A 14,955-nucleotide genomic window follows, 5' to 3' on the forward strand; every position below is an offset into this window, starting at 1 on the left:
AACAACACTCAGTTTGTTTCCTGCGATTAAGAATTCCTCATATCAGTGAGATCATATGATACATGTCTTTCTCTGTTTGACTTATTTCACTCAACATAATACCCTCCAGTTCCATCCACGTCGTTGCAAATGGCAAGATCTCATTCCTTTTGATGGCTGCATAATATTCCATTGTATATATATACCACATCTTCTTTATTCATTCATCTGTCGATGGACATCTTGGCTCTTTCCACAGTTTGGCTATTGTGGACATTGCTGCTATAAACATCGGGGTGCACGTACCCCTTCGGATCCCTACTTTTGTATCTTTGGGGTAAATACCCAGTAGTACAATTGCTGGATCATATGGTAGCTCTCATTGTACAGACATCTTAACTGTTGATACAGTCAAAAGTATTTTACTGTGGCTTTTGTGCTTTGTGTATAGTTCAGACAGGCCCTCTCCACTCCAAGTGTATAAACCTATTATCTTATATTTTTTTCTAGTATAATCTTTACTTTAAGTAATTGTGTCCTTTATCAAATCATGAATTCACAATTAACATAGTGAGCATAATATAAAAAGAAATTTAAAACTTAGAGAAAAATAAAGTAAAAGTGTTAACCCCAAATCAGGCCTCTTCAAACATTAACTAGCTCCAAATATAAAACAGCTGTTTGTCAAGTTTAACTTTGGGTGCCCAGAAAAAACTGTAAGTGAATCACACATTGCATATGAATACCCTGATAAACATCCTTGATATAAATGTAGGAAGCTTCCCTCCTTCAGTAGCTCTTGATCATTACAGGGTTTGCTTATGGTAGTTAAACCTGTAAATATAATAATAACAACAGCTAACATTTATTAAGCTCTCTGTGCAAGACAGCCTTCTAAGCATTTTATGGGCATTAATTCATTTAATTCTCACAACAGACTTATGAGATGGGTACTTTTCTTTTATCTCCATCCTACAGATGAAAAAAAAGGAAGACTCAGATATGTAATTTACCTAAATGTTAATGGTCTGGTGAGTAGCAGAGACAGGATTTGAATCCAGGCCTAGGTCAGGACTGCACTATATCACAGCCCTTAGAGAGCTATGCCATGGGGTGCCTGGGTGGCTCAGTCGGTTAAGTGTCTGCCTTCAGCTCAGGTCATGATCCCGGGGTCCTGGGATCGAGCCCTGCATCTGGCTCCCTGCTCGGTGGGGGAGTCTGCCTCTCCCTCTCCCACTACCCCTCCCCCTGCTTGTGCTCTCTCTAGCTCTCAAACAAATAAATAAATAAAATCTTAAAAAAAAAGCTATGCCACATGACATATGTCAAGTGGACATTTCTAAGGACAGAGTTACAAATTAAGGAAAGCTCTTTTACATTAATAGTTAATTATAAAACAGACGAAACTAATCCAATGCATTTGGGCATCCAAGCCACCACATTGCTGCTACACAGCTAGTCAAACTCAAATACTAAAAGACATGCTGAGGGCAAACAAAGCATTACACATATGTTAACATCACCTGTGGCAACCAGAAAACAAGAGGTCACTAAAGATCTTTATGCCAAGTGGAGGACGAAAAACTGAAGCCTACTTCCCTCCACCAGTGGGGATCTTGTACAAGTTTACAGCTGGACAAAGCTGCGTGCTTTGACATTCAAACATTTGCTAGTCAGCCATTCATCCTTCCTTCTTCCCTTCTTCCTCAAACTGGTGATTTTTGATATTTTGGGGGTATCGATGAAGGCTAAGTACTTAAATCCTATTGCTTCAGTATTTCTAGTCTAAATCTCATAATATAAAATTAGTAGGTTGGAGGGGCGCCTGGATGGCTCAGTCAGTTGGACATCTGCCTTCGGCTCAGGTCATGGTCCCGGGGTGCTGGGATCGAGCCCCGCGTCGGGCTCTCTGCTCGGGGGGAGGCCTGCTCCTCCCTCTGCCTGGCTGTGTGCTCGCTCTCTCTCTGTGTCAAATAATAAATAAATAAAAATCTTAAAAAAAAAAACAAAAAAAAGAATTAGTAGGTTGGAGTTTTGTAATTTCAAGTGCCAGAAGCTACAGAAAAAAAAAAAATTTTTTTTAAGGAGGTTTTTACAGAGATCCAAACTTAAAGCACTCAGCTAGCTGACCATAACAAAATGTACTCCCTGAATGTCAGAGAAATCCGAAGTGGCACTGAAGTGTCCCACAGTTACAATCTATGCGACACATGAAGAGCCAAGTAATAACTGTCATTACAATAGCTTTGCAAAAATAGTCACTCATAGAGCAGCATTGTTATCAATTCAACTCCATAAACAGTCATAGAACTATTTTCCAGAAGGCACCACAGGTTAAATAAAACCCTATAAATTGACAAACATGGAGTAAATCAAGTGCCACTCCTAATGTCATGTCAGGTAGGGAAGTATTAAAGTTACAAGGCAAGGGGCGCCGTCAGTTAAGCATCTGACTCCTGGTTTCACCTCAGGTTGTGATCTCAGGGTTGTGAGATCGAGCCCCATGTCAGGCTCCGAGCTCAGCACGGAGTCTGCTTGAGGTTCTCTCTCCTTTTCCCTCTGCCCCTCCTGCTCGTGCTCTCTCTCTCTAAAATAAATAAATAAATCTTAGAAGAAATTTAAGCTATAAGGTGAAAATTAATTGTGCTATATAGTCATCAAAAGTTGTAGCCTTTGGGGAAAACCATGCCTTTACAAATTATTAGCAATTATATTCGGTAATATGCAATTAACTATGAATATACAGATTAGTGGTATTAATACAACAAGGTGCTAATGCATCTTATCAATTACTTGTCATTTTATATTCAAACCATTTCACAAAAATTAACAACTCATATAACACTAACAGGACCTCATTTAGTTTAATGGCAGAAAGATACAGAAGTGAGTTCTAATTTAAAGTAGCTGAAAACTCTCAGGCTTAGAATTCCTGATCCTCTCCCTTCTGTTTGATACTGCCTCTGTATGAAGGTGAGGATTCTCTTTCAACCATGAAGTCTCACTTGTCAAATCCCCACTCAGAACTATGTCTACACCCTGCTTATGGGATATGGCTGTAATAATGCCCAATAATCCCTTTGAGTGTCTATTTTTGTTATGAAAGTAAAGATGCTATGTAGTTATTTATAGATGCTCCAGAGGCCTAGGCCAAAGTGCACAAAAGTGATGGGGTGAATGACTGGAACAGCATAGGCTAGACTGGCCCTAATTTAGATTACACAGAAAACTCATGCTAACACTTACCATATCATCTAAATCACCAGTGTCAAACACCAAAATACCATATAAAAATATACTTTGGGATCTATTTTACCAAACCAACATAATTTTTGACTCCTCACTCACGGCTACATTGCAATGTCCAAGCCTACCTTTCCTGCCAGGCTCAAGTCAAATGCCACCTTCTTCACGAAGCTTTCCCTGATTCTCTCCTACCCAGAGCAATCTTTCTTTTCCTGAACTCCCTAAACACCTATTTTAAATATCTCCAATGGCACTTTCTACCTTGATACAGAGTTATTTCTGTTATACATGTGTTATCTTCTTTGTTAGACTTCCGACTCCTTACAGACTGTTACCATGACTCATTTATCTTTTATCCCCTTTAACACTCAGGACCATTCGATGTCTTCCACATACCATTCAAATATTTACTGAATGAATACATAAACTGTATCACTATTTATACACTGTGGTGCTATTCTTTATTCAAATCAACCACTTCAGGATTGTGCCTCCCAGGTGGGAAACACTAAGTACCAAAACACATTCTGCTACAATATTAGGGTTCTTACAGGAAGCCACTTTTGTCCCGTTCTCAGCCCCTCTTTCTGTTGCCTTTTTACTGCTCCTTCCCTCTATTCCAATAAGAAAGCATTTGCTCCTTCCATTGTTACTAAGGGCCTCATTATGTTCAAGGTAAAGTGAAAAAATGCATTCGATGCAATTACCAGTTCCTCACAAATTTGGGGGCTACTTGTCATTTCAACATCCAAGACTTGAATAAAAGAAAGTCCAAATTCTTTTCACTCCTAAGAACTATTTTCTTTTTTCTTTTTAGACAAAATGGAAGCACACAGCACAGGAAGCAGTCCTCAGTAAGCCACCGTTCATAAACAGCTTTGCTGAAAGCGTAACAAAGGTTCTGTTGTGCTCTCGCATGGCAGGGCCCGTAAGCAGCAGGGGCAGATGAACTCTACGAAACAAAGGTTCTGTCTTCATGCAAATGTTTGCATTAATAAAAAATGAAGAAAAAGATATAGAAAATGCAGGCTAGCTGGACATAATAGGTCTCTAAACGGGAGGTTTTCACATTTTTCAGGCGGAGTCAGCAGGTCTTTTAAAAACTTTGTCATTCTGAACATTTCACAGACATCACAAGAAAGACATGCAAATAACAGAAGCAAATCAAAGGACATCCCGCTGCTCTGCTGGCGCCTCCCTCATCCATGCCTGGTTTGTCATTTTCTGCTAACCCTAGAGCTGGCTGCTGTTTTGTTGAGGAATGGAGTCCCTAGCTCATGTGGTAGTGCTCAGCCAGCTGGCCCCCGCCCTGATGACATTACAATGCAAGCCATGTACTACCGCTCAGGGCCACGTGCTGCCAGGCAACCAGTCCAACGTGGGTTTTTTACACACCCGCTGGCAAATCTGCATGGGAAAGAACCTCTAAACTGACCACTTAATAAGATATGATCTTCTTGAGTGTGAACATCACTGAGTAGTTCTCTGCAGACGGACTTACTGAGGACCAGATATACAAAATCTAAAACCTGTGAGGGGAGAGGTTTACCTACGATGCGCCAAGCACTGTCTTATGTGTTCAACCTGCCTTGTCTCATTTTATCCTCACAACCACCAGTTAGGGTAGATACTTATTAGCCCCATTTTACAGCTGAGGAAACTGAGCTATACTGAAGTTATACACTTGCCCAAGGTCACACAGCTAATAATGGCAAGCCAAGACTCAAAGCTGCCTGATGGCAAATTCTGTTTCCTTCTATACATTTTTCTCACCCCTTACTTCTAGGTCTTGTGACTGACACCTAGCTGACTCTGAAAATATCACAATGACCATATTCACCCACTGCAAGGCCACTGAGGTGTACCTCTTTCTCCATTTTAATCATTAGGAGTCTTTATCATTCATTTTTAAGAGTGAATGGCTTTTTTTGTTAGGTTATGATAAGAATCTACTTAAAGCTGCAAATACTTTCTCACAGAAAAATGGATATAATTTAATATGTTGTGTATAATTTAGAGGATTTGAGACCCTCCTAAGGTTCATCTATAGCTCCCCTGAGAGTTTATGACCTACATGTTAAAACAAACAAACAAACAAACCCAGAACCCACATCTTTCTTTCCAGGAGCACATGGTGGGCTTTCTTTCACAACTATGGCCCATCAAATCCCCTGACCCGAAAATTCCATTTCATCCTCCATTTCCATTGAACACACTATTCCTCTTCAACAGGATTTGAAATCACTTAGGGCCTCCCACAGATTGTTCCACCGGCCTCTCTCGGTTGTACTAAACTTGGAACCAGTAGCCAATCACTTCATTACTATTCTCACCACTGCTCCTGAATTGCACAAGCTTAAGTAGTGGAAGGATTTTAAGATCATATCATTTAACTACCATCATTTTATAGATAAAGAAATTGAAGGGGCGCCTGGCTGTCTCACTGGGGCATCTGGCTGGCTCAGTTGGAAGAGCATGCGACTCGATCTTGGGGTTGTGAGTTTGAGCCCCACATGGGGTGTAGAGATTACTTAAATAAATAAAACTTAAAAAAAAAAATTGAAATCTTTCCTCATTCTTTTCACTCTTGATTCAGTGATGGAAAGTACCTGGGCTTGCTCAAATGCAGCTCTGAAGTTCTCCATATTTCCATCTATACCCACATTGCCAAAGTTTTTCTTTGTACAAAACAAGCAAAATAAGTCAGGGCAAAACTAAATTATTTTCAAATATATTTTCACACTCCCTGAACGGATCTAAACTTCTAAATAGAATAGCCAAATTATATTATTCAGGCTCCTTTTATTCTACTGATAGTCTATTCAGGTCTCTGGTGCCAATCATAATCCAGGAAAAATTATAAATAAATTTTTTCTTGAGCTATGATAAGTGATAATAGGTATTATAAAGACAGTGTTACCTTTATTTAATATAATGGTTGGCTAGAAGATAATCTAAGTACTGATGATCAGACTAGTGAATTATGCTGAAACCTTAATTTGGAGACAACCAAAGGAGGCAAATTATTACATGCCTTTAAGATAAAGGCAGAACAAGAATGTATTTTAGAAAAAATAAAGAAAGAGGTCATTTCAGGGAAAAAAAGTGGCAAAGCTCAGCAGTACTGGAAACTTGGGAGAACCAAAACATAATCATATCCTATAGATTTAAAAGAGCTGGTTGAGGGGTGCCTGGCTGGCTCAGTCAGAAGAGCCTGGGACTCTTGATCTCAGGTTATGAGTTCAAGCCCCACACTGGGTGTAGAGATTACTTGAAAAATAAAATCTTTAAAAAATAAAATAAAATAAAAGAGCTGGTTGAATAAAAGCAATTGTCTACAGAACACAGGAGAGGAAGAAAGGGGTAAATTGGGACAGGGTGGAAACAATTCCACTCAATGTATGCCTTATTATATATTTTTTGGACCTCTGAATGTGTTACCCAGTCAATGCATATGCATATATGTATATTATGTATATTGCACATTAAGCATGTATATATAAGCATATATTAATACTGTGTATGTGCACAGTTAAAAAGATTGCACGTTGAGAAAATGCAGATCCTTTTCTTTTTTTCTTCTTCTTTTTTTTTTATTAAGCAAACTCTACCCCCAACATTGGGCTTGAACTCATAACGCCAAGATCAAGAGTCACATGCCCCACTGACAGCCAGCAGGCACCCCAGAGGATTCTTTTCTTTTAATAATAGCTTTATTGAGATATAATTCACTTACCATAAAATCCACCCCTTTAACACATACAATTTAACAGTTTTTAGTATACTCAAAGAGTCGTGCAACCATCCCCATTACTTAATTTCTTCATTTCTTCAACCCTCCAAAACAAGTACCCATTAGTAGTCACTTCCTATGCCTTCTTCTCCCAGCCCCTGGAAACTATTCATCTCCTTTTTGTCTCTACTGTTCTGCCTAGTCTGGACATTTTCTATAAATGAAATCATAAAATATGGTCTCTTGTGACTGGCTTCTTTCACTTAGCATCATGTTTTTGAGGTTCATCTCAATACTTCATTCTTTTTCTTACCGAATACATTTCATTCAATGAATTTACCACCTTTTGTTTATCCATCCATCAGTTGTATTCACCTTTAGGCTATTACGAACAATGTCACTATGAATATTTGTGTATAGATTTTTGTGTGAACGTTTTTCATTCTCGTGGGCATATATTTAAGAGTGGAAGTGCCGATCATATGGTAACTGTATGTCTTATTGTCAAACTGTTTTCAAAAGTGGCTGCATCATTCTATAATCCTACCAGACATGTATGAGGGTGTAATTTCTCCACATCCTTGCCAATACTTGTTATTGCCCATCTTTTTTATTTTAGCCATCTTAGGGAGTTTGAAGTGGTATCTAAGGGCTTTGGTTTGCATTTCTTTGGTGATTATTAATATTGGGCACTTTTTCATGTGGTTATTAGCCATGTCTTCTCAGTCTTCTACTTAGAAAGGCCTATTCAAATTTTTTGCCTACTTTTTTTCTTTTTCTTAAGTATTTTTCTTTTTTTATTGTAATTTCAGTATAGTTAACATACAGTGATACATTAGTTTCAGGTGTACAGTATGGTGATTCAACACTTCCATATATCATCCAGTGCCCCTTCAAAGTGCCCTCATTAACCCCATCACCTATTTAACCCATTCTTCCACCCCCCCCTTCCCCTCTGGTAACCATCAGTTTGATCTTTATAGTTAAGAGTCTGTTTCTTGATTTGTCTCTCTCTCTCTTTTTTTCCCTTTGTTTCTTAAATTCCACATATAAGTGAAATCATGGTATTTGTCTTTCTCTGACTGACTTATTTTGGTTAGCATTATACTCTCTAGCTCCATCCACGTTGTTGCAAATGGCAAGATTTTATTCTTCTTCATGGCTGAATTAATATTCCAGAGACAAGGCAGATTCTTGTAAGTGATACAGTAGTATTAATAAAGCATTTATACAATGGGACTTTGATTTCCTCAGAGATAAAAAAAACTAAAGTAAAAGGAACTAAAGATATTTATAGATAAGAGACTTCCAAATTAAACCAGTATATCCCTTGCATTTTCGAAGGTTTTTTTCTTTCTCATTTTTCTTTTCTTTTTGGTTTACTTAATATTATATTTTTTCAAAATTTAATGTAGTACTTTGTCTTGACATTATAAATTTATTTATTTATTTATTTATTTAAAGTAGGCTCCACACCCAATGTGGGTCTTGAACTCACAACCCTGAGACTAAGACTAAGAGTCTCATGCTCTACCGAATGAGCCAGCCAGGCACCCCTATAAATATTTCTTTATACAAACACTGCTGAACATAAAAATATGTCCCTAGAATTTTTAGTTTTCCTGGCCCAAATCACTGTGCTATCTCCCTACTGGAGATATATTCTCTTTGATTCCTTCCCTAATTCGTCCAATCTCTAGTGATCTCCTTTTTTTCCTGAACTCCTATTACTTATCACATAGCACTTGATCGCACACGGACTCAGCATGTCACACTTATTTCATCTGTTAGTGTCCTCAACTACATTACAATACAATTGAGGACATTCCTTTATTTTTTAATAATTATTTAATACCTAAGCATGGTCTTCATCCTTGAGGAGCTTACCATCTATTTGGAGAAGCAGACATACAAATTAACAATTATAATATAGTATAATAATTGTTATAAAGGAGGTATGTAAAAAAGTATAAAGAGTAAGAGCGGCTTTGTTGCCTTGGAGAAAGAGTTTAAAAGAAGGAGGAACATTTAAGCTGAGAAAGGATGTGAAAGAATTTAGCACATGAACAAGCGGAGGGAGGATATTCAATAGAGACATAGCAGCACAGGCAGAAGGATGAAGGTATTTTTCATATTTGCATGGTGGATCTGAAAAGCTAAAAATAGTTCAGTTTTGCTAAAAGATAAGTCTAGACAGCATCATCATTATAAAGGGTCTTATAAGAAGCACAGATTTTGGGAAACCATTGAAGGATTTTGAGCAAGAAAGTGACCATCAGACTACTACTTCTGAAAGTTAAGTACAGATACAAGACAATCAGCTGTTGAAAGAGTCTAGGCCAGAAATAATAAAGACCTGAATTAGGGAAGTAACAATGAGTATGACAGATCAAAACAAAAGAGGGATAACCAATAGAAGTTGATAATTGATTGGATATAAGAAAAGATGAGAGGGAATTTAGGATGGTTTCTGGGTTCCTTTCTTGGGCATTTGGGAATATGATGGCCCCATTCACTAAGAACTACAGGAGGAAGGGTCTGTATTATATCCCTTATAGGTCTTTTGCAGTATTAACTATAGTGCTGAGCACACACAGTCAATTTATTCTGTTGACCAACTGGCTGTATTGAAAAAAGACCACAGAGCCTTCTGCTTAATAATCTCAGTTGGCCACTTTCCTAAAGTTGGTATCGAACACCATGCATTGGCACTAGAAAAGAAATTCTGGGCACAGGATCACTGGAGTGGACTAATTTATCCAGGAAATAAAATTAAATAGACAGTGCCTATGTGAATGTAAGGAGTGTATGTGTGTGTGCATGCACATGTTGGGGAGGAAAGGGGAGGGCAATTCATAACAGAAGATATCCATATATTTATATAATGCTGTGACGAAGACTGCTAGTTGCCAACCCCAGCAACCTTTTCCTCCTGAAACATATTCCAATTTTTACCTGGGCTCATAGCCTCTGGCACAAAGATCATATTTTCTCATCTTCTTTTGTAGCTAGACCTTAGTCATGTGACTAAGCTATAAAATATAAGCACAGTTTTGTGTGGGTCTTCTAGAAAGTTCTTAAATGGAACTGATTCAGCTGAAAGATGTCCCTCATTTATCTCAGAGGATAATAAAGAGTTCCTTCAGTCCCCATGGATCATAAGGTAAAAGATGGAATCTCTGGATAAGATGTTGTAGCAAAAAGATGGAAGCCTGAGTTGCTGATTATACCTTGGAGCATATCATACCAACCATGGACTGCCTATCTTCAGACTTCTTTTCCACAGAAAGAGAAATAATCTTCTAACTTGTTCAAACCATGTTATTTTAGGCTTTTTTCTGCTGTATCCAGACAAACCTACTGTTAACATAAAGCATCTATATATTTTCCCGAAAGTATAAATGTAGGGCTCAAACTAACATACCAATGAGAATGCTCGTTGGCCTATTCATGGATATAGGTTAGTGCATGCTAAGATGATAGCATAGAGCATTTCAGACACTATCCTAGCATTTGAAAAGATGTAATGCTTATTGAAGATCTCAGTGCTTTTATTATCATTGCTGTGAACAGGTAAGGTCTTAATGACTTTAAAAACTTGAACTGTAACATTTGTAATACCCCTGAAAGTTTACTAAATATTTTTACATACATTATCTCACTGAACCTTCCAACCAGCCTAGGAGGCAGATAAGGCTGGGATTATTATCACCATTTTACAAATGAGGAAATTGCCCAAGGTCACACAGCTTGTAAGTGATAGGGCAAAAATTTGAACTTTAATCTCATGAGTGTAAATATTTTCCACTGAATCACAGAATTACGATAATTCTTAGAGAAACTTAGAAAGCTCAAAATGACCACAATTATCTCAAAAATAACTGAAATAAACATGATTGCAAAATAGACCACAAATCAATGTCTTGGTACTTCACAGAACTTACATAAAGATGTCTTAAAATTAATTTTTCCACTTTTTAACTGAGTTAACATTCTGTTCAATTTTAGAACTGATGACAGCACCATTTCCTTCTGAGGTCCTATATTTTGCACTAGAGAGAAGAGTGAACAATGAGGGGGAGTGCATGAAGTAAGAGGTAGCAAAGGGGAAGAAGTGGTCTAATGACCACTTCTCTTTGGACAATGTAGGTCAGATCCTATCCAGTTCCACCTGATGGTGGTATAAGATGCTTCTACAGTTGCTTCCAGAAATCTCTCTTCAGAAAATTTATACGGCTCAAATAATCAGACTCATGGAGAAGTGAACTGACCTTAAGTCCAGCTCTTAAACTGAATTGATCCCAGTCCTGCTACAGAAAAGCACCCAGGCTCAACAGCCTAAGCAAGTGGGGGTCTCATTATATGAGACCTAGTTTCTTTTTTTTTTTTTTAAGATTTATTTATTTATTTGAGAGAGAGAGCACACACGAGTGGGTGGAAAGGCAGAGGGACAGCATCTTCAAGCAGACTCCCTGCTGAGTGCAGAGACTGATGCAGGCTAGATCTCATGAACCAAGAGTTGGAAGCTTAACCGACTGAGCCACCCAGGTGCCCCAAGACCTAATTTCTAATCCTTGTGCTACCGATGACTCCTTGGGGCATTATGCAAGGTATTTAACCCTTCAACTTCATGTCTTCATTAGATTACCGGGGAGAAGGATACTTTACTTCCCAGAACTATCTGGAAGCCTGATTAAGCATAAGTAAACATTGTTTAGATAATGTTTAATATAAATGGATATGGAGAATGAAATTCCTGCTTTCTTTTCTATTTTTCTAAATTTTTACTCTGTCTTTCCAAAACAAAATGATCCAACAGAAAGCTTCATTAATGGATCTAGTTTAAGGAAAATGTTCAGCTGAGGAGAAGAATCTGAATGATACTAGAGGGAGAAGGAAAAGAAGTAAAAGAGACTACTTTCAGTTTTATTTTCTTGAGATTATAAAAGCATGGAGCTGATAGCAATCTTATTAGGTCATCTAGCTTAATCCTTTTTTAAATTAGAAGATCAATATGTTATTGCATTTTAAGTCAGTTCTTAGATACAGAATTCCTTTATCTCAAAATAGCAAGGATTTCCGTATCTCTGTGGTCCCTTCTCATTGGTGTATACACAGATTTGTATTGGGGTTCTACTTTACCAAAATATTTCATTTCATATGCTTTTTCACATATATATAAAGTCTTCTTGGGAATTATTTAGTGATATAATATTCCACTCTATTAATCTACTTCAGTTTGCTTCTGAATTATTTCCAGTTTTTTCTTAAAGATAATGTGGCTATAAACATTTTTATACAAACAACTTCTTTTCTTTTTGAGTTACTTCCTTAGGATATATTCCCAGAAGTAGGACTTTAGGATCAAAAGACAGGCTCATTTTTATAGCTTTTGTTATGTATTACCAAATTGCTCTCCAGAAAGACTGTGCCACCTTCAAGAAATAGAGACCAATTTCTTCGCAGACATCTCACTATAAAGCTTTAATTTTAAACTAACTCAAAAGGGTCTTAATTTGCAAAGTTTAAATTATTGGTGAACCTGAATATTTAGTTATCTTTCCTCTTATACAGACTTCTAAATTTAATTGTAAAAGCAACACATGAATGTAATAGAATACAGAATGGTATAAACATAAGGCTTCCTTACTTGTGAGCACTCTCTTAATTCAATTTCCCAGAGTATTCACTGTTAACAGATTGTTATACATCCTTCCAGAACTTTTTCTATGTGTGATCATACATATATTTGCAAATGTTCCTAACGTGTTACAGAAATGTAATCACACTGTACTCTGTAACTTATTTTTTCACTTAAAACTTTATGTACATCTTTCCCTGTTAATGAATGTAATCATTTTTTTAATGGCTGCATAGGGATATCTATTATAGAATACTTATTATATCTATTAATTTCTTTTTTTTTTTTAAAGATTTTATTTATTTATTTGAGAGAGAGAATGAGAGAGACAGAGAGCACATGAGAGGGGGGAGGGTCAGAGGGAGAAGCAGGCTCCCTGCTGAGCAGGGAGCCCGATGCGGGACTCGATCCTGGGACTCCAGGATCATGACCTGAGCCGAAGGCAGTCGCTTAACCAACTGAGCCACCCAGGCGCCCTATCTATTAATTTCTTAACCATTGTCTTATTGATGGGCATGCAGATTGACTCTAATTTTTCACTTTTACAAAGAATAGTGCACATGAACAAACTCTTAAATAATTTCCTTTGGCCACTTGTCCTGAAGGGACTTAGTTACTATAATACAAATTTGTACCATTTATTTCCTTTACATGTCATATATTAACTTTTAGTTATCATATTCATTGTGATTTTCCCTATCTTGTCACTCCCCTTTTATCTTTGCTATTTATCCTATGCAAATTTAAAAAACAAATTCTATATACACGTCCATCTGCTCTCAAATATCTACTACTGGTTTATGTCATAAAATTATCTCAGGGGTAAATATACTTGATTATTTTCTCCTGGATATAAAAGTATTTTAACATCTTAATTCAACTAGAATTCATTGTACCCATAAGGTAGGAGGTGTGAATCTAAATTTATTCCTTCCACAGTCCTTCCAATTATCATGTAATAAATTTTTCACATTATCAGCTATACTTAGTTTGTCACAAATTACATAGATATGTACTTCGGCATCTATTTTTGAGATATATATAAAATCATACAGTATGCAGTCTTTTGCGCCTGGCTTCTTTCATTCAATACTATGTTTGTGAGGTTCATCCATAGAGCTGTGAGTAGTTGTTCATTAATTCTTGTTGCAGCATAATAGATCACTGTTGCATATACCACAATTTATTTATTAATTTTCTTATTGACAGCATTTTTTAAGTTTCCAGTTTGGGCCTAATATGAATGGTGTCACTATGAGCGTTCCTGTATGAGTGTTTAGCAAACATATGTCTGCATTCAGCTGGTTCTGTGCCTGGGAGTAAATGAATAAGTCATAGGATATGCTCAGTTTTAGTATAGACTGCCAAACAGTTTTCCAAAATATACCCATTTACACTCACACAAGCATAAGAAAAAACTTTGACCATTTATAATTTGTGGCCCTATATTCATCTTTTAAAAAAAATGTTCAGGTCTTAATATCTAATGCTATAAAAAGTAACAGTAGTTTGGTGTGCCTGGCTGGCTCAATCAGTAGAGCATGCAACTCCTGATCTCCACGTTGGGCCCCACATTGGGCATAGAGCTTACTAAACAAACAAATAAATAAATAAATAACAGTGGTTCTAGGAGACATCTTTGTTTTGTTCTTGTTTTTAAGAAATAGAAACCTAATTTTCTCATAGTTTTATTTTATTTATTTATTTTTTTAAAGATTTTATTTATTTATTTGAGAGAGAGAGCACAAGCAGGGGCGCAGGAGAGGGAGAAGCAGGCACCAGGCTGAGCAGGGAGCCTGATGTGGGGCTCAATCCCAGGACCCTGAGATCATGACCTGAGCCGAAGGCAGATGCTTAACCAACTGAGCCACCCAGGTGCCTCTTTTCTCCTGGTTTTAAATAAATACTTAATAAAGGTTAGAAATACTCTATTTTTAGTTCTTTGGGAGTTTATCAAGGTTAGAAACTTCAACAAATTAGATAATTAATTTTGAGTCTTAATATCCATTAATATCCTCTTAAGAGTATATCCAGTTATTACATTTAATAAATATTTTAGAAATTAGACTAGTATTGCATTTCTGGGGTAGACATATGTCACACTATTTGCCAGAAATTTATTAAGGATCTTTCACACTTTTGTTTATATCTTAAGATAGTTTATGCTAAGTGAAATAAGTCAAGCAGAGAAAGTCAATTATCATATGGTTTCACTTATTTGTGGAACATAAGGAATAGCATGGAGGACATTAGGAGAAAGAAAGGAAAAATGGGGGGAAATTGGAGGGAGAGATGAACCATGAAAGACTATGGACTCTGAGAAGCAAACAGGGTTTTAGAGGGGAGGGGGGAGGGG

At 37.1% G+C, this 14,955-nt stretch overlaps 1 protein-coding gene across 2 annotated transcripts in view; it reads right to left on the reverse strand.

Annotated features, from left to right (window-relative positions):
• Positions 1-14,955, reverse strand: part of CSTPP1 (centriolar satellite-associated tubulin polyglutamylase complex regulator 1) — a 190,682-nt gene that overhangs the window by 151,880 nt on the left and 23,847 nt on the right. The window lies entirely within an intron of this gene.

The sequence above is a fragment of the Leptonychotes weddellii genome, chromosome 11 (genome assembly GCF_054177405.1).
Source record: "Leptonychotes weddellii isolate Sample4059 chromosome 11, ASM5417740v2, whole genome shotgun sequence".
Taxonomy (NCBI): Eukaryota; Metazoa; Chordata; class Mammalia; order Carnivora; family Phocidae; genus Leptonychotes; species Leptonychotes weddellii.